Raw genomic sequence first — 24,240 nt, 5'->3', positions numbered from 1 at the left:
AGATCAATATTTCTGCTCCATTTTTATTGGGCAGCACTCGTTGCCTCTTGAGAATCATTTAGATTGCCTTTCGCTTTACATCTTTTCTAGACATATCTTTTGTTCCTATACTTGTCCCATTGCTGTCCTCTTTTGCCTATCACTACCATCAGTTTTATCATTTAATCTCCTACCTTCCACGATATCACGGACCTTTCTGTTTGTTCTTTCCCCCTGTTTTTTTACATTGCGAAGCATTCCCAGCTCCCAAGAAGAGCCACTGATCTGAAAGATTGGGCTGAATGTTTGGGCCCCATTATGTCATGCTGGCGGGACAGGATCTGAATGAGCCCATCCTGCCAGCAACCTGACAGATCGGGGCGGGGGGCTTTTTTTATAGGGATCAAAAATAAATGAAAGAATAAACACCACATGGAACCATTCCCCCATCCCCACAGACAGGACATTGCCAGGGGCTGTGCCCCATTAACTCTGTTTCTTTCTCCATAGATATTCCCAGACCTGCAAAATATTTCCAACATTTTCTATTTTTATTTCAGATTTCCAACATCTGCAATATTTTCCTCTTGCACAAAATTATTTATTTGTTGGCTTATAGAGTTGATAGAGAGAAACTGTTTCCATTGGTGAAAGGATTGAGAACTCGGGCAGTGTTTTTCAAACTTTTTTTCCGGGGACCCATTTTTACCAAACAGCCAACCTTCGGGATCCAACCCGGCCAACCTTCGTGACCCACGCCGGCCAACCTTCGTGACCCACGCCGGCCAACCTTCGTGACCCACGCCGGCCGACCTGCGCGACACACCATTTTTTCTTATCTTGTTTGTTGCTGACAAAAATGGAGGAAATGGTTTTGGGTCCCTTTGGCCCCTCTAACTTGAAAATAAAAAGGCTGTGACCTAGTTTTGCGCATGCCCACCGATGATCGGGCACTCATGTGCAGTGTGGCCAAATTTTTTAAATCTGTTCCTGGCCATTTTGAAGGCTGATCGCAGCCGGCATTAGCCTGAACAATGCCTGAACTAGGGGACACCAATTTAAGGCCATTGCTTTGTTTGCCAATGTGAGGAAAGGTCTTTTAATGCAGTAAGTGTTTAGGATTTGGAATGCACTGCCTGAGACTGTGGTGGCAGCAGATTCAACAGTGGCATTCATTGGGCTCGATCTTCCCGAAAAGGAACAAAGTCCCCAAGCGAGTGCATTTAGCCACGTGTTTCCCGGCACTCGCAGTGCCAAGAAACTCATGGCTATTCAACGCTACGCGTGTTGAATAAGGGGCCTAAATGGGGAATGCGTGGCCGAGGCTGCACATTGCCCCATTTTTACAACGGGGAGCTACGCTTGCCAGAACTGCCCGTTGTAACGAGAGATTGGGATGCCATTTTTAAATGGCGTCCCAATCTCTGTGGCTCACAAATAAAATCCCCAACCTCCCCACCAGCCCGAACGCTATATGGGCGGGGTACCCTATTGCACACCCACGCACACCCTCTCTCACCCACGGTGGGCAACCCCGGTCCAATCGCGTGCACGCAGAAAATGTCAGCTTGGCACCTTGCCAGTGCCATCCTGGCACCATGGCAACACCCCTGCCAGTGCCACCTGGGCACCTTGCCAGGGTGCCAAGCTAGCAGTGCCAAGGTGCCCGGTTGGCCCAGCCAGGGTACCCAGGTGTCACCAACAGTTCCAGGGCACCACCCTGCCCAAAGGACATGCAGCTGGAGGCCTCCAATGCCCTTGGAGACCTGCACGAGTGCCATTTCATCTGGTCCCCATTGGTAGGGACCAGTACCAAACAGCCCCCGAGATCTCCGAGGCGAAGGGATTGAATCCCCAAGCCTCAGGTACCTTGGAAATCTGCATATTAGAGTAAGGCGCCTTGCAACATCTCGTGAGATTGCGTTGAATCTTGCGAGGCGTTGTGAGGTGGGCGGATCCTGGGAGTGGGGTCTCCCAGATTTCACCAGCCACGCTGCGCCGCAGCGAGCTGCTTTTCCGGTGCAGCGTGGCCGGAAGATCGTGCCCATTGGATCATTATCCAAGGAGGAAATGTTTGCAGGTCTACAGAGAAAAGGCAGGGTAAAGGCACCAGATGAACTGTTCTTACAGAGAGCCAGTACAGAAACATTGGGGCTAATTTTGAGCCCATTCTTTTCTCTCCATCCGTGAGAAATTCGGATGCAAAATCCAGAGAGAATCAATTAAACATGACTCTCTGCAGCAAACCATCCCCACCCCACCGCATCCCCAACCCCCCCCCCCCCCTCCCGGTGGAGTAGTGAGAATCATGCTGCGGAAGCCCAGGATCCTCCTTTTAATACGTTACCGTATCATTAGCAAGCACTCTCTCCAGACCTTTCCCGCTCACAAAATCTTGACCCGGCCAAGTCTGGCCAGACGTGAGCCATTCGAGGGGATCCTTCCGGGGTTCCCCTTGACTGGCAGGTTCGGCAGTGCCAATTTGTGCTAGTGCAGGACCATAGTGGCAGCCCCTTGGGGGGTGGGGGGGCAGAGGGTGCGTATATGTATGGTGGGCGGGGGGAGAGCAAACATGGGGTGTGTGGGGGGGGGGGGGTGTGGTGATCTGCCAGCGATGACTATCGGGGTGGGGGAGGGATCTGCCGATGATGACTATTGGGGGCAGAGGCTGGAAACCTCTGTGATGTCCTGGGGGCAATTCGGTTGCAGCGCTGGTCGGAGCACCCTTTAAAGATGGTGGCCCAATCTGTTTGAAGCCAATTCACGGCTCTAAGTGCCCCGACCTCGCCATAGTGACAACGTAAACCCCGCCCACTCACTTTCTTTTCTCCAAGAGGCTCAAGATTCCATGAGAAATCCCGCCAGTCCATTTTTCTGGCCAGGACGGGCACCTTGCCATTTTTTGGTGGGATTCCGTCCAATGGCCCAAATGGTCTCCTATGCTGTCACCAAATCTGATACTATGATTTCAAGGGGGCCCAATTCATTCATCAAATGGCTGGTACAACTGCTGAAAGATAAAGCATATTTAAAAGATTTGAATTATAACATCCACTCTTTAAATAAAAGTACGTGAGATTGGTTTGCTTCTAAGCTATCTCCTTCCCTTGCCTTGGCTTCAAATGTGGCCTCATCTGATAAACTGGCTGAGACGAGGAAGACATATGGGGAATTGTGGGGAAGAACCTGCATTCCAACAATCCAGTAGGATCCCCTTTTTTTCTGAAAACATCTGGACACTTCAATTCCATGAGTAATCTGGCACTCTTCCAACCATTGTGGTTTATATCTTTAACATCTTTTGTTGAATATATTACATAAATTTTTCTTCACCCTGAACAATCATTCGAGCTTATACCAAAGTACAGCTTACTAGTACAGCTAAATGTGCCCATGTTAACACAAAGAGGCTTAGTAGGAAATCAATGGTATTAGTAATCATCAGTGGAAATCATAGAATCATAGAATTTACAGTACAGAGGAGGCCGTTCGGCCCTTCGAGTCTGCACCGGCCCTTGGAAAGAGCGCCCTACTTAAGCCCACGCCGCCACCCTATCCCCATAACCTAGTAACCCCACCTAACCTTTTTTGGACACTAAGTGCCAATCCACCTGACCTGCACATCTTTGGACTTTGGGAGGAAACCGGAGCATCCGAAGGAAACCCACGCAGACACGGGGGGAACGTGCAGACTCCACACAGACAGTGACTCAAGCCGGGAATCGAACCTGAGACCCAGGAGCTATGAAGCAACTGTGCTAACCACCGTGCTACCGTGCATATTTTCACTGACAAATCAACAGCTGCAAGAACTGAAATGGTCTTCTTGCAAGTATCCATCCATTAGCTCCTTGCTCCATTCCATATCCCATGGCATTGTTTATTTTTTTTGCCACTCATTAATCTTCAGGTCTTTTAAAACATTTTTTCAAACTGCTGAAGCATTGGAGGAACTGGTTTTGAACAGGTATTGATGTTGCCAGCATGAGTAGGCTAAAATGAATGTGTATTGTTGTAGTTGAAGGATTCCACGATGCCTTCATCATCTTTTGTGGAATAGAAATGTTGTACAGTTACTTATTCCCTGTGCAGTAATTGCTCTCATTCTGTTTTGGTCATGTAATATGAAACATAGCCTTAAACCAATGGTGCAAATAGACTGTGAATTAACTGAGCATTGCTGAAGAAGATTTTGAATGACCCACGCTGGTTCTATCCTGCATTTGGAGGAGATTAAAATTGTGTAATTAAAGTCAGTTGGAAGCAAAGTTTAACATCTGCCTCCCTTTTAGGCTGATCCATGCTCACAATTTATTTCAAAATATAAATCCACTAAATATTTTACAATTAACTTGATTCTTCAATATTCACTAAGGTACAGTCATCAAAGATTTGAAGAGTAGAGTGTGAAGGTTAATACATGGAAATGAAAAATTCCCATTTTTGTAGAGGGTAATTCATTAGTCACAGTTCATGAAGGACCATAGGGATCACTCTCCATCAGAGAGAGACATTTGGTTATGTAGGTTGAAGGACACCACCCACATCAAATATGGGGCACGACAAGGAGGCAGGACTTCATAAACTACCACAGCCCGTCCAGGGATTGAATCCATGCTGTTGCCATTATTATAAAACGCTCTCTAGCCATCTAGCTAACTGAGCTTATCGATCGCCACAGATAGATAGATAATTAGACAAATAGATAACCTCTGCAAGTACACTGTCACTAGACAACAGTAAAGATTCTCAACTGTTTTTTCCCCAGAATCACTAAAGTTTTAACCCATCTCTTTAACTTCAGGGGTTAAAACACCTCACGAAAAATGTATATATACAAACAGACCCAAAATACCTGACCTTTTGATCAGGAGACTATCCAGACACCCAGGCACCATGACTCACAAACAACGTAAATGAAACCAAAACCATTTTACCTTTCTTAACACATAAACATATGTAGAGTCAACTTTTAAATTATACATTGTTCATAGCAGTAAGAAAATGTGAGACATAACCAATCAGTGAAATCTGAAACTAGAAAATACTGAAAAGTATTAGAGCTAAAGGTAGAATCTTTTAGCATTAAAAGGAGCACAATTGAGATCAGTGACAACTGTTTTTTGGGCTATGGGTGTCTATTGTCCAAAATCGCATCGGCAATGTGCATAGATACTTTCAGGTGAGATACTTCAGGTGCCATATTGGTGAGGGATTTTGAGCATGTGAATAGCCACCAGTAGTATGCAGAGCAGTCAGATCGTGATGTTAATAATCATGATTTGGTATCAACAGTGCCATTTTGGAGCCGAACACTCCTGCACATGCCGTCTTTTAACTTAGGCTGAATACACATTCATCAGCTGGAAAGACGGCCAACCATTGCAACTTATCAACTACTAATAGCATGGTTTTTCAACCAGCGTTCCCCAGAACCCAAAGCTTTCATAGAATCATAGAATAGGGCCTCACGGTAGCATGGTGGTTAGCATCAATGCTTCACAGCTCCAGGGTCCCAGGTTCGATTCCCGGCTGGGTCACTGTCTGTGTGGAGTCTGCACGTCCTCCCCGTGTGTGCGTGGGTTTCCTCCGGGTGCTCCGGTTTCCTCCCACAGTCCAAAGATGTGCGGGTTAGGTGGATTGGCTATGCTAAATTGCCCGTAGTGTAAGGTTAATGGGGGGATTGTTGGGTTACGGGTATACGGGTTACGTGGGTTTAAGTAGGGTGATCATTGCTCGGCACAACATCGAGGGCCGAAGGGCCTGTTCTGTGCTGTACTGTTCTAGAAGGAGGCCATTCAGCCCATCAAGTCTGCACTGGCTCTTGGAAAGAGCACCCTACTCAAGTCCACACCTCTACCCTATCCCCATAACCCAGCAACCCCACCCAACACTAAGGGCAATTTTGGACACTAAATGCAATTTGGCATGGCCAATCCACCTAACCTGCACATCTTTGGACTGTGGGAGGAAACCAGAGCACCCGAAGGAAACCCATGCACTCACGGGGAGAACGTGCAGACTCTGCACAGACAGTGAACCAGGCCAGGAATTGAACCTGGGACCCTGGAGCTGTGAAGCAATTGTGCTAACCATTATACTACCTTGCTGCCTGAGCAAAGTTTTCAAGATATATTGTTCTTACTAATTAAAAATATTAATTCAACAGTGGTTTACTTAATTTTCATTTTTGTTTTATGTAATATGTATACTGGAGGAGGGAGGGAGGGCTGGGGCTCCACCAAATTTCACAATGTATAACAAAGGTCCTTAGCCAAAAAAAAGGTTAAAAATCACTCTTCCGGTAATTTTCTGACAACAGAGTTCAGGAGCATGAGAAGGAGGAGGAGGAAGAGAAGGAAGCATGCAAAAGCCAGGATTAAGGCCCAATTTATAGAAAATGTGGATAGGTGATGGGAATGTGTTGACGTGTCTGAGGCTAGTGGTACAGTTGGTCAGATGTGTCATTTGTAGATGTATTTAATGGCCATGGCCACTTATCTGAGGTTATTGAATTTCTTGTAGCATCACATCAGGAAAATGGGGCTTGACCCCTGGTACTGACCTCTATGATCATCTGCTTCCTGAGCTTGCATTGGGCATATATCCTACAGATATATGAAAATTGCTTATTGTCACAAGTAGGCTTCAATGAAGTTATTGTGAAAAGCCCCTAGTCGCCACATTCCGGCACCTGTTCGGGGAGGCTGGTACGTGAATTGAACCGTGCTGCTGGCCTGCCTTGGTCTGCTTTCAAAGCCAGCGATTTAGACCAGTGTGTTAAACCAGCCCCTGCCATTTCTTCTCCTTTGCATCTCCTCCAATAAGCCTCCAGTAAAACATCTGAAAACCTTTAATCCCACTTTCTCCATGTTTTGCAATGATTCAGTATTTCGCAAGTCTGATTCACTTCCAGATAAACTGTCAGAGCTTCTTCAAGGCACAATGCATCTCCTTTTAAAAGATGCAGCAGATTTGATGGGCCAAATGGCCTTCTTCTGTACTATAGGGATTCTATGGTTCTATTAAATTTAGCACACATCATACTTTCATCCAGATTTGAACACATGGGCCGGGATTCTCCCGTACCCGGCGAAGCGGGGGGTCCCGGCGGGACGGAGTGGCGTGAACCACTCCGGCGTCTGGCCTCTCCAAAGGTGCGGAATGCTCCGCACATTTAGGGGCTAGGCCCGCGTCGGAGTGGCTCCCGCTCTGCCGGCCGGCGCGAAAGGCCTTTGGCGCCCCGCCAGCCGAGGCCGAAAGGCCTTCGCCGGCCGGCAGAAGTCTGCGCATGCACCGGCGCGTCAGTGGTTGCTGACGTCATACCGGCGCATGCGCAGGGGAGGGGGTCTCTTCCGCCCCCGCCATGGTGAAGGCCATGGCGGGGCGGAAGAAAAAGAGTGCCCCCACGGCACAGGTCCGCCCGCCGATCGGTAGGCCCCCTCCCCCTCTACCCCCCCCCCCCCCCGGACCCCGGAGCCCGCCCGTGCAGTCATTCCAGGCCAGTACCAGAGGTGGTTTAAACCACGCCGGCGGGAAAGGCCTGTCAGCGGCAGGACTTCGGCCCATCGTGGGCCAGAGAATCGCCGCGGGGGGCCCGCCGACCGGCGCGGCGCAATTCCCACCCCCACTGAATCTCGGGGGGCGGAGAATTCGGGACACGACGGGGGCGGGATTGACGGCGGCCCCAGGCGATTCTCCGACCCCCCCCAGAGGGTCGGAGAAGTCCTCCCATGGTGTCATAATAAAAGGATTGTTTTATTTGTTTATTATTGGTTTAGCAACATAAATAAATCATAGAATTTACAGTGCAGAAGGAGGCCATTTGGCCTATCGAGTCTGCACTGGCCTTTGTAAAGAGCACCCTACTGAAGCCCACGCTTCCACCCTATCCCTGTAACCCAACCTAACCTTTTGGACACTAAGGGGCAATTTAGCATGGCCAATTCACCTAAACTGGACATATTTGAACTGTGGGAGGAAACCGGAGCACCCTGAGGAAACGCACACAAACCCACAGGGAGAAAGTGCAGACTCCACACAGACAGTCAACTGAGGCCGGAATTGAACCTGGGACCCTGGAGCTGTGAGGTAGCAGTGCTAACCACTGTGCCATCATGCCGCCCCCAAATGATCTGCAATTTCTCTTAAAAATTAACTGCATTTCGAAATGTATATAATATTCTTTCTAAGACCTAATACAGCTGAGAAACTGGAGTATATTCTGATAGGGGCAACTTCCGTTTGAAGTGCTACAACAGGGAAAATGTGCTCAAGTCTGGCACTAGATGTACTCAAACCAATCATCTGAAGGCTTAAAAAATCAATGTAAATAGTGTGGCTAATTGTAAACCATCATTATAAACCAAACAGCTTGATGTTTCCATCTTACTTTCATATAATACCATTGTGCAGTTCGTACAAGGCAGTCCAGCCAACACCCAGATCATATTTTCTGCTTTTAACACTTAGTGGCATCTATTGCTAAATTGCCGACTTGACCTACTTCAGCCTTTTGGGAGATGGAAGTTACTGGAATCCTGTAAAGGATACCATGACATAGTTTTAGCTTGGATAAGAATAAGAATATTGATTTAAACAATCTGCAAAAGACTTTGTGTTACACAGAACATTAAAGTGGATTAGGTGCGGTAGTACAGTGGTTAGCACTGTAGTTTCACATCGCCAGGGACCCTGGTTCGATCCACTATCTGGGTTACTGTCTGTGCAGAGTCTGCACGTTCTCCCTGTGCCTGTGTGGGTTTCCTCCAGGTGCTCCGGTTTCCTCCTACAAGTTCAAAAAGACATGCTTGATCGGCGAATTGGACATTTGGAATTCTCCCTCAGTGTATCCGAACAGGCGTCGGAGTGCGGCAACTCGGGGCTTTTCATAGTAACTTCATTGCAGTGTTAATGTAAGCCTACATGTGACACTGATAAAGATTATTATTATGAAACAAACATTGTGAAACACACATTCATTTTAGAAACTTTCATTTTTTTGCCACTGATTTCAATGGAGCTGGCAATCAGGGGTTTTCTATAATAGATGGCCAACCGTGACATCAATTTATATCCCGGCAGCAAGTTGATAATGTGCCCCAGTATGTTTGGATAGACTAAAATTCCAGATTCCATGTATGTCAGTTTCTTGGAAACTTTTGGTGTTTATCACTTTAATGTAATCTTTGCATGGCTGTGTATTAGCACAGTGAGATACTGTCACTAAACCAGTGAGCATGTCATCAATTAATGTTGAAAAGACAGCATAGCCAGTTGTAGGACAATTTGGTAATTCACTATATGCTAGAGACCGTTAAGCAGCCTTTTGGATAATGATTCGCATTGTGTCATGGAATGGTTGCAAATTGGTTCTGTTCTTGCCCACCCTACTTGATTCCCTACATGGTGGGTTCCCAAACACATATCCATCTGGCTGAGAACTATTTGGCTGAAGGGAGAGAAAATCCTTGGCTGATCCATGTCTTACCACTATTACATACAAATACACAATCTTTGCCAGGATGAAAACTTCGGAGAAGCAAGGCCATACCGTAAACACGATATACTGGCATACGCCCTTTTGATTTATTTCCTGGCAATTCTCAGCTTTGCTGTCGCATTTATTTCTCTCCGCTACCCCAAACCTGTCTCTGCTGCCCAGGTTACATAATGTTTCAAAACAAACAAAGCTCCTGCATGGTTTCTTCAAATCTCTGAATTCCTAATATTGTTGTTGCCCCACAGTTTTTACTCACTGCCACTCATCTGTTTCTGTCCAACCACAGTTGGGCTTAATTTTCCCTTTGTATTCTTTGTAATCGAATGAAAATGTTCCTGCATGTCCCAAGCACATGGAAGCCAGATTAGCTGTCCCTGATTGAATCTGAAGGAATAGGCGCAGATAAAACAGGTGGTATGGCAACAACCTCTCTCTCCTTGTGAAGCTTCTGAGAATATTTTCATCCATTCTAAGGAACGTGGACATGCAGCTGTGTCATGATGGGGAGGCCAGGCATCATCACTGAGAATGGGAAAATCCAACAAAGAATCAGCCAGAGTCCTCCTTGCACACCTCTCAGTAGCTCAGATAGAGACCTCAAAACAAGTTTCATGTTTCTCCTTTTGGCCAGGGATGGTGTGTGATATGAGGCTAAAATACTGGGTGAATATTGAAATAATTTTAAAATAAAGTAAAACATGTGTTGTTTTCTGCAGGGGCATTTATGAGTTCCCATGTTACAGCCACATCTCCATGTTTACTTCACTGCGCAGAGCTTTACTATCTGACATAGAAAGAAGTTTTACAAACATATATGATCAGAAAACACCTGCTGTACCTCTTCTACCTAAATGGACAGAACAGAATTCTATTTGGCAGCCACATACCTGATTTCAGTCAGCAGTGTCTGTCCTGAGCTTTATGCCGAACAAACTGAGCATAAAGCTTTTGGAGATCTGCTTCTCTTTCTTGGCAGATTTTGCCATATGGAGTAAATCTAGACGTGCACTCCACATTTGCTTAAAACTCTCATCTCAGAATTCTGGGATTTTAACAAGTGAGTGATTGGTTCCAGAGTTGTCAGGAAATCAAAACGAAATAACTTTTGTTTTGCTTTTAAAACTTCTGTGATAAGGCCCAGTTTTCCACAACAAAGAACAGAACATTTTTTAAAATTCTGTTCCTGTCATGCAGGAAAAGATAGTTAATAACTTATCATGGTCAAGTAAATGAAAACTACCACAGCTGTTCCAAGCTGTTCCATCAAATTGCTAAAACCCACAGGTTAAACTGACCGCTATTGGAGGCTCTGCAAAATAAGATTCCTGGGATACCATGCTGCACTGTGGTTACATTACAATTCATTTGTGAGTTCTATAGTAGGGCTTTAAAATGTCCTTTGGGGCCACTGATCCGGGTTCGATCCCGGTCACTGTCCATGTGGAGTTTGCACATTCTCCCCGTGTCTGCTTGGGTCGCACCCCCACAACCCAAAGATGTGCAGGGCAGGTGGATTGGCCACACTAAATTGCCCCAAAACATAATTGGGTACGCTAATTCTTTTTTAAAAATGTCTTTTGTGGCAATCCCTGCAGGCCCATTACAGTACCACACATTTCCAACCTTTGGTGAACCCTTGATCCAACTAACCCTAAAGGACCCTAGTTATACATTTCCAATCCTCTCACATTGCATCCTTTTCACATTGCATCCTTTCCACATTGCGCATAGATGACTGGCAACGTTAATTCACACATTTACTCTTCAGTATCAGGTATGATTATTTATCATAACTTTACAAAATAATAACTTTACAAAATAAAAACATAGAAACTTACAAATTTACAAAATTCTAACAGGATTAGACAGGGTAGATTCAGAAAGAATGTTCCTGATGGTGGGGGAGTACAGAACACGGGGTCATAGTTTGAGGATAAGGGGGAAAAACCTTTTAGGACTGAGGTGAGGAAAGAATTCTTCACCCAGAGTGGTGGACCTGTGGAATTCACTACCACAGAACGTAGTTAAGGCCAAAACATTGTGTAATTTCAAGAAGAAATTAGATATAGCTCTTGGGACGATAGGAATCAAGGGAAATGGGGGGAAGTCGGGATCAGGATTTTGAACTTGATGATCAGCCATGATCATAATGAATGGCGGAGCAGGCTCGAAGGGCAAAGTGGACTCCTCCTGCTTCTATTTTCTATGTTTCCATGTTTTCTTGGGGGTTTTTTTGTATCAAGTTACCTTTTTTATCTGAATCGTTGTATTTTATGCTTAATAAGAAATATGGTATAGGCAGTTTTTGTATTCTTACTTAATTTCTTATAATGCATGTTTTAAATTGCCAACATGGTGCTTATTGAAATATACTTAAGATTTTTTTATTGGAAGTTTGGGCAAGAGCTGAGATCCTGGGTGCAGGATCCAAAGAAGGTTGAGTAGAATAGGAAAGAAATGAGTAGATAAATTATATTGTGGATTGGTGATGCAAACTTAGTTTTAAATACCTATGGAAGAACACAGGAAGGCTGAGAAAATTTCACAACTGTGAGATCCTGGAATACTGAGATGCTTTTTTCGAATGACTTATGGTAGTTCTGAATACAGTCCAATTTCATAATTGAATCCAGTGAACTACTGATCCCTTGGAGGAGCCAAGTAAACTGAATTGTTCCAAGAATGGAGATTTGTGCTTCTATTGTCTTTGACATGAGAATGCACAGGGATCAATTGAACCTGAATTCTTAAACTGGACCACAATATTTCATGTAATTGGTGGACAGATAAATCTACAGCTTGCACTACCAGGATGACAAGACACGTTTAAAAAGCAGCATTTTTAGGAGGCAAGTAAATGTATTCACTCATTATGCCCTGCCAACTGGTTAAATATCTGATTCCTGGAGGAAAGATTTCCTGTTGCAGGAAAATCAGAAACGCATGTATGAAGAATGTGTTTATAATTTCACTCTGAATAATGAACATAGAAAATTGATGCACTCTGCCCCCCCCCCCCCCCCCCCCCCCCGGGTCAGTGTCCTTTTTGTGATTGCATATATGGGGCACAGAAACAAATACTGAGCAAAGGGACCGTGGATGATTTTCCACACAACACACTCCAATTGAACAAGACTTTGGCTTCACTGTCTGAGAACTTTTGGCATCCTGTCATTTACTGTTCATGTGCTGAAATTTATAATGACATTTGCATTCTGCACAAATCAGAGGGAGACATTCTGGGCTGAATTTTAAACTCAGTGAAGTTTTAACTCTTCTGCTGCTGATTTTTAAAAGTTAAATACTGTTCATCCAATATTTCATGAACTGCATTCACCTCCATCAATTGCTTTTGTCTGTTCCTTCCAATTTCCCCTGCACTGGGAATTACAAATGCACTGGAGGAAATTGTGTTGCCGAGCGCTGCTTCAAGAAGTGCAATAGAAACTACGTTTATTCCCCGGGGCGTGCAGACAGCACCCCAGGCCACTATCTGCTTGACCCACACAGTATTGTTAAAGTTAAGTCAATGAGGAAACCTTTGCGGGTTGCACCGGTAACAACCAACAGAGCTGTCTGCCCTTGGTCAAATCGCCATAGTGAGCCTATTTTACCACCTTTTCCTCTTGCTGCCACAAATGTGACATCAGCAGCCTCCTAGTAGCTTGACCAAATAATTTTTAGCCTCACTAGCCCAAGAACTAAGGTCAATATATGATCCTTCCTCTTACTTTAGCTAAATCAATTCAGATCAGGGGCTAAAAAGTTGATGAGGCTCATTAGCGCGCAGGTATGGGAATTGTAATACACAATTATCCTGCACCCAGTCGAGGTGATGCCAGCAGTATGCAAACTTTATGCTACCTGCTTATCCCGATGATTGTGGCACTGCTAACTGGCTGCATGCTAGGCAGAGGGCCCAGCTCCATGCGTGGCTAGCACGATTTACAGTAAATCTGCACTTTTTAAAAACTGCTTGCCTCTTAAAGGGGAAGTTCATTCAGGCTGCAGCAGTTGAAGTCTTTGAGGAAAAGAAAAAACTATTAATGATATAGCAGATCAGGGAAAGGGGGCTCCAAAATTCTCTGCTGCCTTAGGTCAGGAAGCCGTAAAAAGGAGAGAAGTTATGTTTCTGCTGGTGGCCCTCAAGGCATATCTTGCAAAGGGAGTGGCTATAGGTGGCCAGGGAGCTGAATTCCAGAAGCCTATTCCAAGTAACAGGCTGCAGAACCAGAAAAGAATATATCTTCCAATGACATCTCTTAACCACCCCACTGCCAATCTTTCACCATGTTTAATGCGCTTCATCGATCCATAATTAGGGCACATGTTGGGTAAAATGCTCCACCTCACCTTCACACATTTAATGAAATGAAAAAATGAAATGAAAATTGCTTATTGTCACGAGTAGGCTTCAATGAAGTTACTGTGAAAAGCCCCTAGTCGCCACATTCCGGCGCCTGTCTGGGGAGGCTGGTACGGGAATTAAACCGCGCTGCTGGCCTACTTGGTCTGCTTTAAAAGCCAGCGATTTAGCCCAGTGAGCTAAACCAGCCCCTGGTGCTGATGCTGGAAACATAATGCACGATGCTGGAAACATAATTTTATCACTTTGTAGCTTTCATATACTTCTAGTTATTCAGCTATGTCAGGAACCCAGGCATATTTCGGTACACTCTGACATTCTTTCCCATTTCTTGCAGGATAAGGTCGCACATAACCAGTGGGGGATAGGCATGCCATTTCATTTGAGCCCCTTAGAGGAGACGATCGCTGTATTATAGGGCTGGTTGAGCCCATTGGTCCTGTATCACCAAGTACATCGAGGAAGATGCTATGTACCCACATTATGCACATTCTCAACTCCCACTTCACCTGATCCCATCACTTGACATGAAGTATAAATTGCAGATGGTGTGCCCGTGAGCCTCTTACTTTACACCCAACCTCTCCTCCCTCATATTAAGCCTCCCCTTCTGATTTCCTGCTTTCTGATACTCAAAGCCTGCCACTTCACTTTGGAGAATGCGAACAAGGGTAGAAATCTGATGATGAAGCATCCTCACTTAATCTGACACCTGCAATCACCAACTCAGATACAGGCACTGCACATATTTTAGAGAGAAATATGGAGACAGGATTAGCTTGTGCTGAGTCACCAAGCATGAGTGGGCTGCAGCCAGGCCTGGGGGAAAGGGTAGTGTGTAGGCCAGCTCCCTGGAGGACAGGATCGTGCACACAGATGAGGCCTTGATAGGGTGGTGTGAAGGAGAATACTGATGGGAATACACAGAGATGCTTCCTGCATTGGCAGGCCTGGCACAAAGCCTGTTATCAGCTCCAACTTGCAGCAGGGCTTTGCACAAACTTGCAGTCCAACTTTTCCAGCATGGAAATGCGGCCAACTCCATGACTGCTCTTACAGACCCAATCTTTATGCAGCATCTGCCAGCTTATGTCTCAATTGCAGCACAGACAAGTCTTGTAACATTATGGTGCAGTAATGCAGTTATTTTCAAAGTCCGGGTCACGACCCGCGGGTGAGTCGTGGGCAGGTGTCTGGAGGGTCGTGGAGCCATCTATTGTGGTGTTCCCGATCACGGGAATTAACGCACGACGGCCACAGCAGCCGGCTTTTAAAAATGCCGACTGCGACCAGCTTTACAAATGACAGTCAGAACCAACTTTCAGAATGCGGGCGCACTGTGCATGCTCATCAGTGCGCGTGCCCGGAGTGCAGCAAGAAACACTGCCTCCCCCTGTCTCAGCGCATTGAGAAGTTTCTTTTTAATTCAATGAAGTCTTCCTGCCTGAAATGACGGCAGAGAACAGGTCACGTGCCCTGAGCACTGACGTCACGTGCTCTGGGCGCGATTGTGACTCATCTATTTTATCAGCAGCAAACAAGCAACAGGACTGTAAAATCTGAAATGGAACATTTTGAAATAAGGACGAGAGGGCCAGAGACACAAAAAGGCCAGGATCTCACAACTAAACCTGCTGGAGAGAGTGGCTCACGAGAATCCACAGCAGGACAAAGCAGTGATGGTGTGAGCTGTTCAGGAGAGTCCACAACAGGACAAAGCAGTGGTGGTGTGAGCTCCAGGACCTCTGATGAACAACCTATACAGAAATGTAACATTGAATGACAAAACAAGTGAGATCATGAGGACCAAACAGGCTCACCTGTCGCATTAAAGGTAAGCGAAAATGGTGGGTCATGATGTTCAGCTGGCATGGGCCGCGACGGTTGACCTGTTGGTAAAAATGGGTCGCCGGAAAAAGTTTGAAAAACACTGCAGTAGTGGAAGTTCAGACTGAGGTTGTGAGATCCATGCTTGTTGCCATGCAAGCCAGTTTCATGCCATGCAGGCTCAGACTGCTGCCACAGTAGCTGTAAATATCAATCCTGAAAGAAACATGCAGGTTCTCATAGCAATGCAGAAGCTGTGCTCCAGCAGATTACGATGTTTGCAAAAGCCCTCCATGGGGAGACTGCCCGTGGCTCTATGGTGCACAAACTTGCTGTCCTCTCCCAGGTCAAGAGCAATTGTGCTTCCACCACTGCCACTTTGCTAGTGCCTTTGCTGTTACAAGTCAAGGTGACAAGTCAGACTGCCCATGTTAGGTAGCACAATCTGACGCCGCACCCTCAAGGCCAAGGGGTACTTGAGGGATTCCTACAAGGTTATCTGAAGTCTCCCCAGTGATGCTTAGGTGCATTAGCATAATCAGCGGAACCCAAGATACAAGCCAAAAGAAAATAAACCAGTGTGAATATAGATCGCAATGCAGAAGTTAACTCAGTGTAAGACAACCCCATTTTATAGGCCACAAACATCATGTTTTTACATACAATGTATAATTCGACCCTTTTTTTAGTCACAACGTTCCGTATTTGCATTAGTGGTCAGCTTCAATTTCTCACCCCACAAATGACTGTTTTACTTCCTAGTACACTATAACTGGATGCAAGAGATTATGGAGCATCCTCCTCCATTTCAGCTGCCCCCAAACGTTTGTCACTATCCACTGTCTGTTCCGTGATGACACGTGATCCTGGCCAACGGATCCATCACAAACCCAATTAACTTTCAGACTGGGGTCAAGCAAGGCTGTCTCCTATCACTGATGCTCTTCTCAATCTTCCTTATTGCAATGCTCCATCTCACCCTCAATCTTGGGAGCTTACTGGCAACACGGGTAGATATCGATGATGAGGTTCAGCACCGCCTTAAGTGTGCCGGATCACCTGAAGAAGAGAGTGTTTGAAGACCAAGACGTCAGACCTGACAGAAAGCTCATGGTCTACAGAGCAAGTGATACATGCCCTCCTATACAGTTCAGAGATGTTGAGTAAATACAGCAGGCACCTCAAAACCCTGGAGATGCACCTCCAGCGCTGTCTCCTCAAGATCCTGCAAATCCATAGGGCAGGATAGGCGCACCAACGTCAGTATTCTCACTCAGGCCGACACCCTCAACTTCAAAGCATTGACCACGCTCAATCAGCTCCGCTGGCTGGGCCACATAGTCTGCATGCCTAATATGAGACTCCCAAAACGAACGCTCTACTTGGAGCTTTGACACAGCAAATGGACCCCACGAGGGCAGAGGAAACGCTTCAAAGACACCCTCAAGGCCTTCTTTAAAAAATGCAACATTCCCAATGACACCTTGGAATCCCTGACCCAAGACCGCCTGAAATGGAGGAAAAGCTTCAGGGAAGGAGCTGGACAGCTGAGTTTCATCGCTAAGAACAAGCTGAAGCAATATGTGTCAACTGCAAACGCCTGACAACCTGGGCACCACACCCATCCATTCCTTCAACCACTGTCTGCTGCACCTGTGACAGAGACTGTAGGTTGCCCATTGGACTGTTCAGTCACATGGGCAGTTCAATGGGCAGCCTATATTTTTAGCGTGAAGGCAAGTCCCCCTCGACTTTGGGAGACTACCTAAGAAGAAGAGAAGTGAGACAACTCCACCTTACAGGCTACAAAATCTATGTTTTAACTTTTTTTTAAATTACTTTATCAGAGTTACAAAGCCAGAGCTCAGCGTGTGGACAGTGGCAAACCCCTAATCCAGCTCCTTGCCTGCTCCAAAAACCAATTCCAATTGAATCCAATTCATGGTCCCCACAAGAGACAAACCAGATCCAGGCATTACATCTGACCTTACGCTCATCTTAGCCAAAAGGCCGAGAAGCGATAAAACCTATGGGCTGGATTCTCCATCCGGCGTCGCCACATTTCTGTTTCACCCTGCCGGCAGGATGCTTCGTTACGCCGGCTGGTCAATGGGGTTTCCCATTGTGAGGCAGCCCCACGCTGTCGGGAAACCCCAGGGCTGCCAGCAAAACAGAACATCCCGCCAGCGGAGAATCCAGCCCTATGTTTTTACATATACTCAGTGAATAATTCGATCCGCTTTTCAGCGACAACATGCTATATTTGCATTAGTATTCAGGTTCACCTTTCACCCTACAAATGGATGTTTTACTTCCCAGTACGTTACATCTGGGTACAAAAGTTCAATACCTGCCAGCGTAGACCCGACATGGTGAACAACAATGGTGGCAACCATCTATACCCATGTTTGTAGTCCACGTTTATACTCGGTGTATGAGACGATTCCTGGTTTTGGAGGGATTATTTGAGGCTTCAAAGGATGACTTATATGCCAATATCTACAATATTGCAGGATTTTGGCCTGAAGAATGCTGTGATGGTATATAGCACAGGGATGGCAAGTGGGAAATTGTAGAGCAACGGTACTGGGGATGAGACTAACTCACCTTCCCTGGCTAACAGTTCTGAGTAATAATGACCCAATGCCCCTGTCCATATCAAGAGGGTAGTTGTACTTGGAAAGCTACTGGAGAAGCTAGACCCCAACCCAAGCCTGAGCTTATTCAATGACCTCCTTGACACACCAGCTGTACACCTGCCCTCACAGCAACTCATATGGTCAAACCCAACTCACTGAGGAATATCAGCTGAGAACAATGGCAATTGAGTATTAGAAGGGAGAACACCTGCCAGAAAACAGTTTCTTGTCATAGACCCGACTGCTTGTCCACTTTGGCTTTGATCTTCCATGGTGAAAGTGGGATCTTTCAAACCATTTCTGGACTGGCCAAGGTCTCTGTGCAGCCACCCAGCATCAGTGGGGTCACTAAGATTATCCCGGCTGCTGCTGTGGTGCAGTCCAAACAAAGGCTCACATCGTCAAGGAGTGTCCGTGACTAAACTTGGAAGGCAGGCTCAAAGAACTCCATCTATTCACTGACAAAGCTTTGCTTAGCTCTGCGACTATGCATATGCTAAATAATAAATAATGCTGGCAGACCTTCACACTCCACTGCGCTCCTTGGTAAAGTACTGCCGCACTCCCTCCTTACTGCAACATCTTTTCAGATCTCCTCCAACAAGATGGTATTTCTACCCACCCTGCAGGAGCCATAGAAAGTCAAAAGCACCTCACCTGGAATTCCCGTGCTGATCCCTTTAAGGAGCATTCATGAGATCCCTAGCTGACATGCTTAGCTGGGAGTATTTAAGAGAGAGCATTACCAGGCCTTACACGATTCAGAATGGTATAAATGGCCACCTTACACGCTTTTGGTGCACATGTGGCATACGTGCTCTTGTGCTCTCACCAGAATTGCTAGTGCCTTCACTGGCACCACAGAACTGAATTTTATAGCCAAGATATCAAAGCTAGGACGTTCCTGCTTTGTGCAGCTCAGCGTCAAAGAAAACACACTGGCTACTGTGACCTTTCCTAAGCTCGTGATCCATAAGTGCAGGAGATATTGTTCTAATACCCTTCTTGATAAAATGATAGGACCTTGCTGCTTTGAGATCTCTCGTCTGCTTTAATATTAATTTGCCCAGAACAAATAAACCAGTGATGTATCATATGCTGAAAATATTACGTGCATCTCATTTCCCGTTTTAAAAAGATCAGCGTAACTGTGGTAGCATGGCCCCTTTAAAGGGTGAGCCCTTATGGTGTATGTGACTCACTCAGAGCCTATCACGTGGAGCGCGTGAACCCCGACCAATGGGGAAAAAGCACGATGCCCTTCGAGCAGGGAGCCTAGCAGTGTGGACCCCAGAGACAGAGAGTGAAGACCTATCATTGCTGCTCTGTCCCTGTACTTGGTTGCCTTTGCCTGTTGTTAATATCCCCTTGTTCTTTACATTGGAATTCTCCAGTGTATTGTCCAGAACTACCACATTGGCGACGAGTATATAAACCAGATCGATAAGTAGGACTCAACAGTTCAGAACTCGAGGGGCAAATTAAACAGGGAAATCGGAAAGCGTTGACAGCAACATCAAAACAGTGAGTGAAAAATGCCAATGATCGAGAAGTTAGGCCGAAGACCAGTGCCAGTACATCGCTTGACTCTGCCAATTTTTCACAGTTAATGAAATAACGGGAGTCAGAAGGTTGTCCTATTAACTGTTTGTAGGCCCCAGATCTACAACCCCATAAGGAATTTGATGTCCCCGGAGACCCCTGACACAAAATCTTTTGACCAGTTGATGACACTTGCGAACCCAGGCCCTCATTCGTCCTACAGCAGTAGAAATACAACTCAATTGTTAGGGACCCAGGAGAGTCTATCGCCGCCTTCGTTGCCAGACTCGCCAAATAGCCGGGCATTGTGAATTCGGTACAGCACTCAGCGATGTGCTGCATGATCGTTTAGTATGCATAATTAACATCATAAGTGTACAAAAGAAGCTCCTGGCTGAAATGAAGATCACATTAGACAAGGTGTTTGAGATAGCTCAGGTGTCCAAATGTGCTGAGAAGGGTGCATCTGAGCTCCAAAGCTGCACTCGGAAAGGCCATATCAGGCCAAATACCACGCCAGGCAGAGCGTGCCAATTTTAAAAAAAAGTAGCAGGAGCAAATCATGATGCTGGTGAACCAAGTGGAAAGGAATTATGATAAGGACCAAGACACGTAAGACACATATGATAAGGACCACCAGTTCACCAGTGTCTTACCAAGAACAAGATGCCCAGCTGCCTCTAATCATAGACGGACATAGACAAAGTCTAATGGGGCGGGTGGCTGCAGTGAGTTAAGTTAAATTGGCTGGAGATCTTCAAAAATTCAAGCAGCATTTTCTAGGATGTCTTATGTAGATACAAATATGTGTTCAAAAACAAATTGGGCCAAATAAAGGGAGTCAAGGCCAAGATTTATGTTAATCTGGATTCTACGCCAACATTCTTCAGGGCGCGGCAAGTCCCTAATGCCCTATGCCAAAATGTGGAAGCTGAACTCAAATGCCTGGAGGAACTGGGAATTATCAAGCCTGTGCAAGTCTCTGAATGGGCAACCCCCATTGTCACTGTGCTGAAACCAGACCGATCAGTTAGAATATATGGAGACTACAAACTTACAATCAGCCATGCAGCCTACGTACCCAATTCCATTCTACGCAAAATTGGCGGTGGGAGAGAGGGACTCACATATTCCATACTGGAGCTCACCTGTGCGTATCTGCTGCTAGAACTGGATGAAGAGTCCCAAACGTTTGCCAAACTTAACATGCATAAGGAATTATTATTCCGGGCAGCAAGGTGGCGCAGTGGTTAGCATTGCTGCCTCACGGCACCGAGGTCCCAGGTTCAATCCTGGCTCTGGGTCGCTGTCCGTGTGGAGTTTGCGCATTCCCCCCCCATGTTTATGTGGGCTTCGCCCCACAACCCAAAGATGTGCAGGGTAGGTGGATTGGACATGCTAAATTGGCCTTAATTAGTGAATTGGGTACTCTAAATTTAAAACAAAAATAAGGGATTATTCCAATACACTCAGCTCCTTTTCGGCATTTCCTCAGCACGTGCAATATTCCAGCTGTCTGGGTCCTTCCTGATAATTTCCTTATTTCCCCTTTCTTTATATTTTGCCGTTAGCATTTTTGATCCGTGGATACTTAATTGACATGTATCTTTAAATCAAGCAGCAGAGAGAATAAGTAATTCAAAAAATGCAACATAGTATATGGTGCTAATTTTCGAGCAACAAAACTCAGACTTTGTGGTACCTGAAAGAGGGGGTGAGACTCAGTTCGATTGGTTGGCTGGCGACCAATTAATTGGCCACCTCCTCGAGTGGGATGATTTCTAGAGACTCAAGGAGAACACAATTGGGTCCCTGGCCACTCAGAGTAAAGGACCTGCTCTCTCTCACTCTTGTTTCTACAGAAAAGCTGCTGTATTTCTGAAACTGCCGAGACTTGAATTAATCTGCAGTGAATACCATTACAAACTGGAAACAGTAAATATCGAACTGAAAGCCTAGAATGAAGAAAGATACTAGAAACAACTATCTGAACCAAAGATTTTTATCTTTTTACTTCAATTATTAATTTCACCCTTCTCATCCACTCTATGTTTGTTTGTCTCGTGGGTATAGAGGGTGGGAGCAAGTTAGAGTGGGGCAAGTTAAAGTGGGGGATTAGGAATTAGATAATAGTTAACCAGTTGTATTTGCTGCATATTTCATTATTGTTCTTACAAATAAAAAATAATTGTGTTTAAATTTACAAACCTGGTGACTGTAATTATTGGGCAGCCAAGGGCCAAAGACTTCAGGTATTTTTCTAAGAATTATTGGTTCATTCAATAATGACTCTGCGTCAAGGGGGACGGGAATTGACTGCGCCTGAGACCAGGGTATCATAACACTGCGCACAATGGAGAACCTACTCCAGGGTATCCCAAAGGCGGTGATCCACAGAGATAATGCCCTAATAACAGGAACTACACATGAAGAACGCTTGAGGTGCTAAGGAGGTTTAGAGATGCAGGAATCCATTTGAATCACAAAAAATGCTTCTTCCAGCCGACAGGAGACAATTATTTGGGGTTCAGAGTGGATGCCACAGACCTGCACCCACTCAAAGAAAACGTTAGAGCCATGCAAGACATCCCAGCAACCAGGAACATAGTTGAGTTAAACTCTTTCCTGGGGATGGTAAACTACTACGGTGGGTTTATCCCCAACTTAACCCTGACATTGGCGCGACTACACTTGCTCTCGAGAAAACATTAGCGTTTGCATTGAAGTGAGAAACAAGTGCAAGCCTTCCATCTTTTCAAACAAGCCTTCAAATCTTTTGGTTCATTTTGACCCAGGAAAACTAGTCGTTCTAACTTGATGCATCACCATATAAAATAGGGATGGTCCTATCTTCCAGCCCCTCTGGACTTAATTTTACCAAATTTGCCTGGGAGGGTGGAGGAGGCATGTCCGACCGCCCAGATAAAATAGCATGTTTCATTAAAAGGTGACCAATCGTTCCAAGTTGGCGACCTGGTTCTTGTCAGGAATTTTGCCTCCGCCCACTCTGGTTACCAGGCCAGATCATGTCAAAGTCCGGGCCAGTCTCGTATGTGGTGGATTTGAAATGTAGGACAGTGCAGAAGCAATCTTTATTCTCACAAGTAGGCTTACATTAACACTGCAATAAAGTTACTGTGAAAAGCCCCTAGTCACCACATTCCGGTGCCTCTTCGGGTACACAGAGGAAGAATTCAGAATGTTCAAATTACCTAACAGCACATCTTTCAGGACTTGTGGGAGGAAACCGGAGCACCCAGAAGAAACCCACACAGACACGGGGAGAACGAGCAGACTCCGCATAGACAGTGACCCAAGCCGGGAATCGAACCTGGGACCCTGGTGCTGTGAAATAATAGTGCGAAACACTGTGCTTAGCTGGGCGACAACAATTCCTATTCCAGAACAGATGGGACCAACAGGTGGGACGAGTGGCCACAAGGAGCCATCAGAGCCCGAGGGAACCCAGGAGTTCAGAGATGACACAGCCAACGGCCCAAGTGGGAGCTGGAGAAGGGAACGTCCCTACAAAAACAGCTGAACGACTGAAACTATGATCAGAGAACGTAATACTACATCAGAGGTGGAGGAGCCGGCTGGGGGAATTGTGGTCTACAAAGACTCGTAGAACCCCGGACAGATTGACTTTGTGATGGATTTTCTTCCCCTATGTCCCGTGACATTTTTCCATTATATATAGTAATTGTACATAACCGGTTTTGCAAAATATTATTCAGGGACTTAAGGGGGGGGAGATGTGGTAGCACGGCTCCTTTAAGGGGCAAGCACTCACAGTCCATGTGACTGGCTCAGGTCCTATCGTGCGGGAGCGGCAAACCATGATCAATGGAGAAAAAGCGTGGGACCCTGCAGTGTGGACCCCAGAGGCCCGGGCAGTGTGAACCCCAGAGTCAGAGTGTGAACATCTATTATTGTTGTTCTGTGCCTGTGCACAGTTGCCTTTGCCTGCTGTTAATAAAAACCCTTGCTCTTTATATTGGATGTCTCCCAAGTATTGTCTCGAGCCACCACAATAGCCATATTCAGGTTGACATACTTACTATGATTCTGCTCTGTGAGAGAAGAGGACCCCGTCTACATGAACCTAGGAGTGAATCCAAAATAAATTGACAGCATATAGCTATTGTTTGTTTCACTGTCCATTAAATGCAGTAAAATTAATGTATGAGAGGTAAATACATTTTAGAATCTCAGTACACTGACTCAGAGGATGTAAAATCACAAATTGTTATATGGCCATTGCCCATTTATTAAACTGACAAGAAAAAAGCTATTGTCAATCACCACAACATATTCAAAATCCCATCAATCAATGCAAATGTAATTCACATCAGGATCAGGGGTTCTCCAAGTGACTATTTGGC

General features: G+C 45.7%; 1 protein-coding gene across 11 annotated transcripts in view; it reads right to left on the bottom strand.

Annotated features, from left to right (window-relative positions):
• The window catches only part of ripor3 (RIPOR family member 3), a 318,117-nt gene that overhangs the window by 234,523 nt on the left and 59,354 nt on the right, over positions 1-24,240 (bottom strand). The window contains exon 1 of one of the 11 annotated variants that reach the window (XM_038803148.1): positions 23,917-23,941. The exons of the other annotated variants lie outside the window; for them this stretch is intronic. The gene's annotated coding sequence lies outside the window, so the exon portion shown is untranslated. Of the gene's footprint in view, positions 1-23,916; positions 23,942-24,240 lie in introns of those variants that run through there. 11 annotated transcript variants of the gene reach the window in all.

The sequence above is a fragment of the Scyliorhinus canicula genome, chromosome 7 (genome assembly GCF_902713615.1).
Source record: "Scyliorhinus canicula chromosome 7, sScyCan1.1, whole genome shotgun sequence".
NCBI lineage: Eukaryota > Metazoa > Chordata > Chondrichthyes > Carcharhiniformes > Scyliorhinidae > Scyliorhinus > Scyliorhinus canicula.
This window is presented reverse-complemented; position numbering and strand designations above follow the sequence as displayed.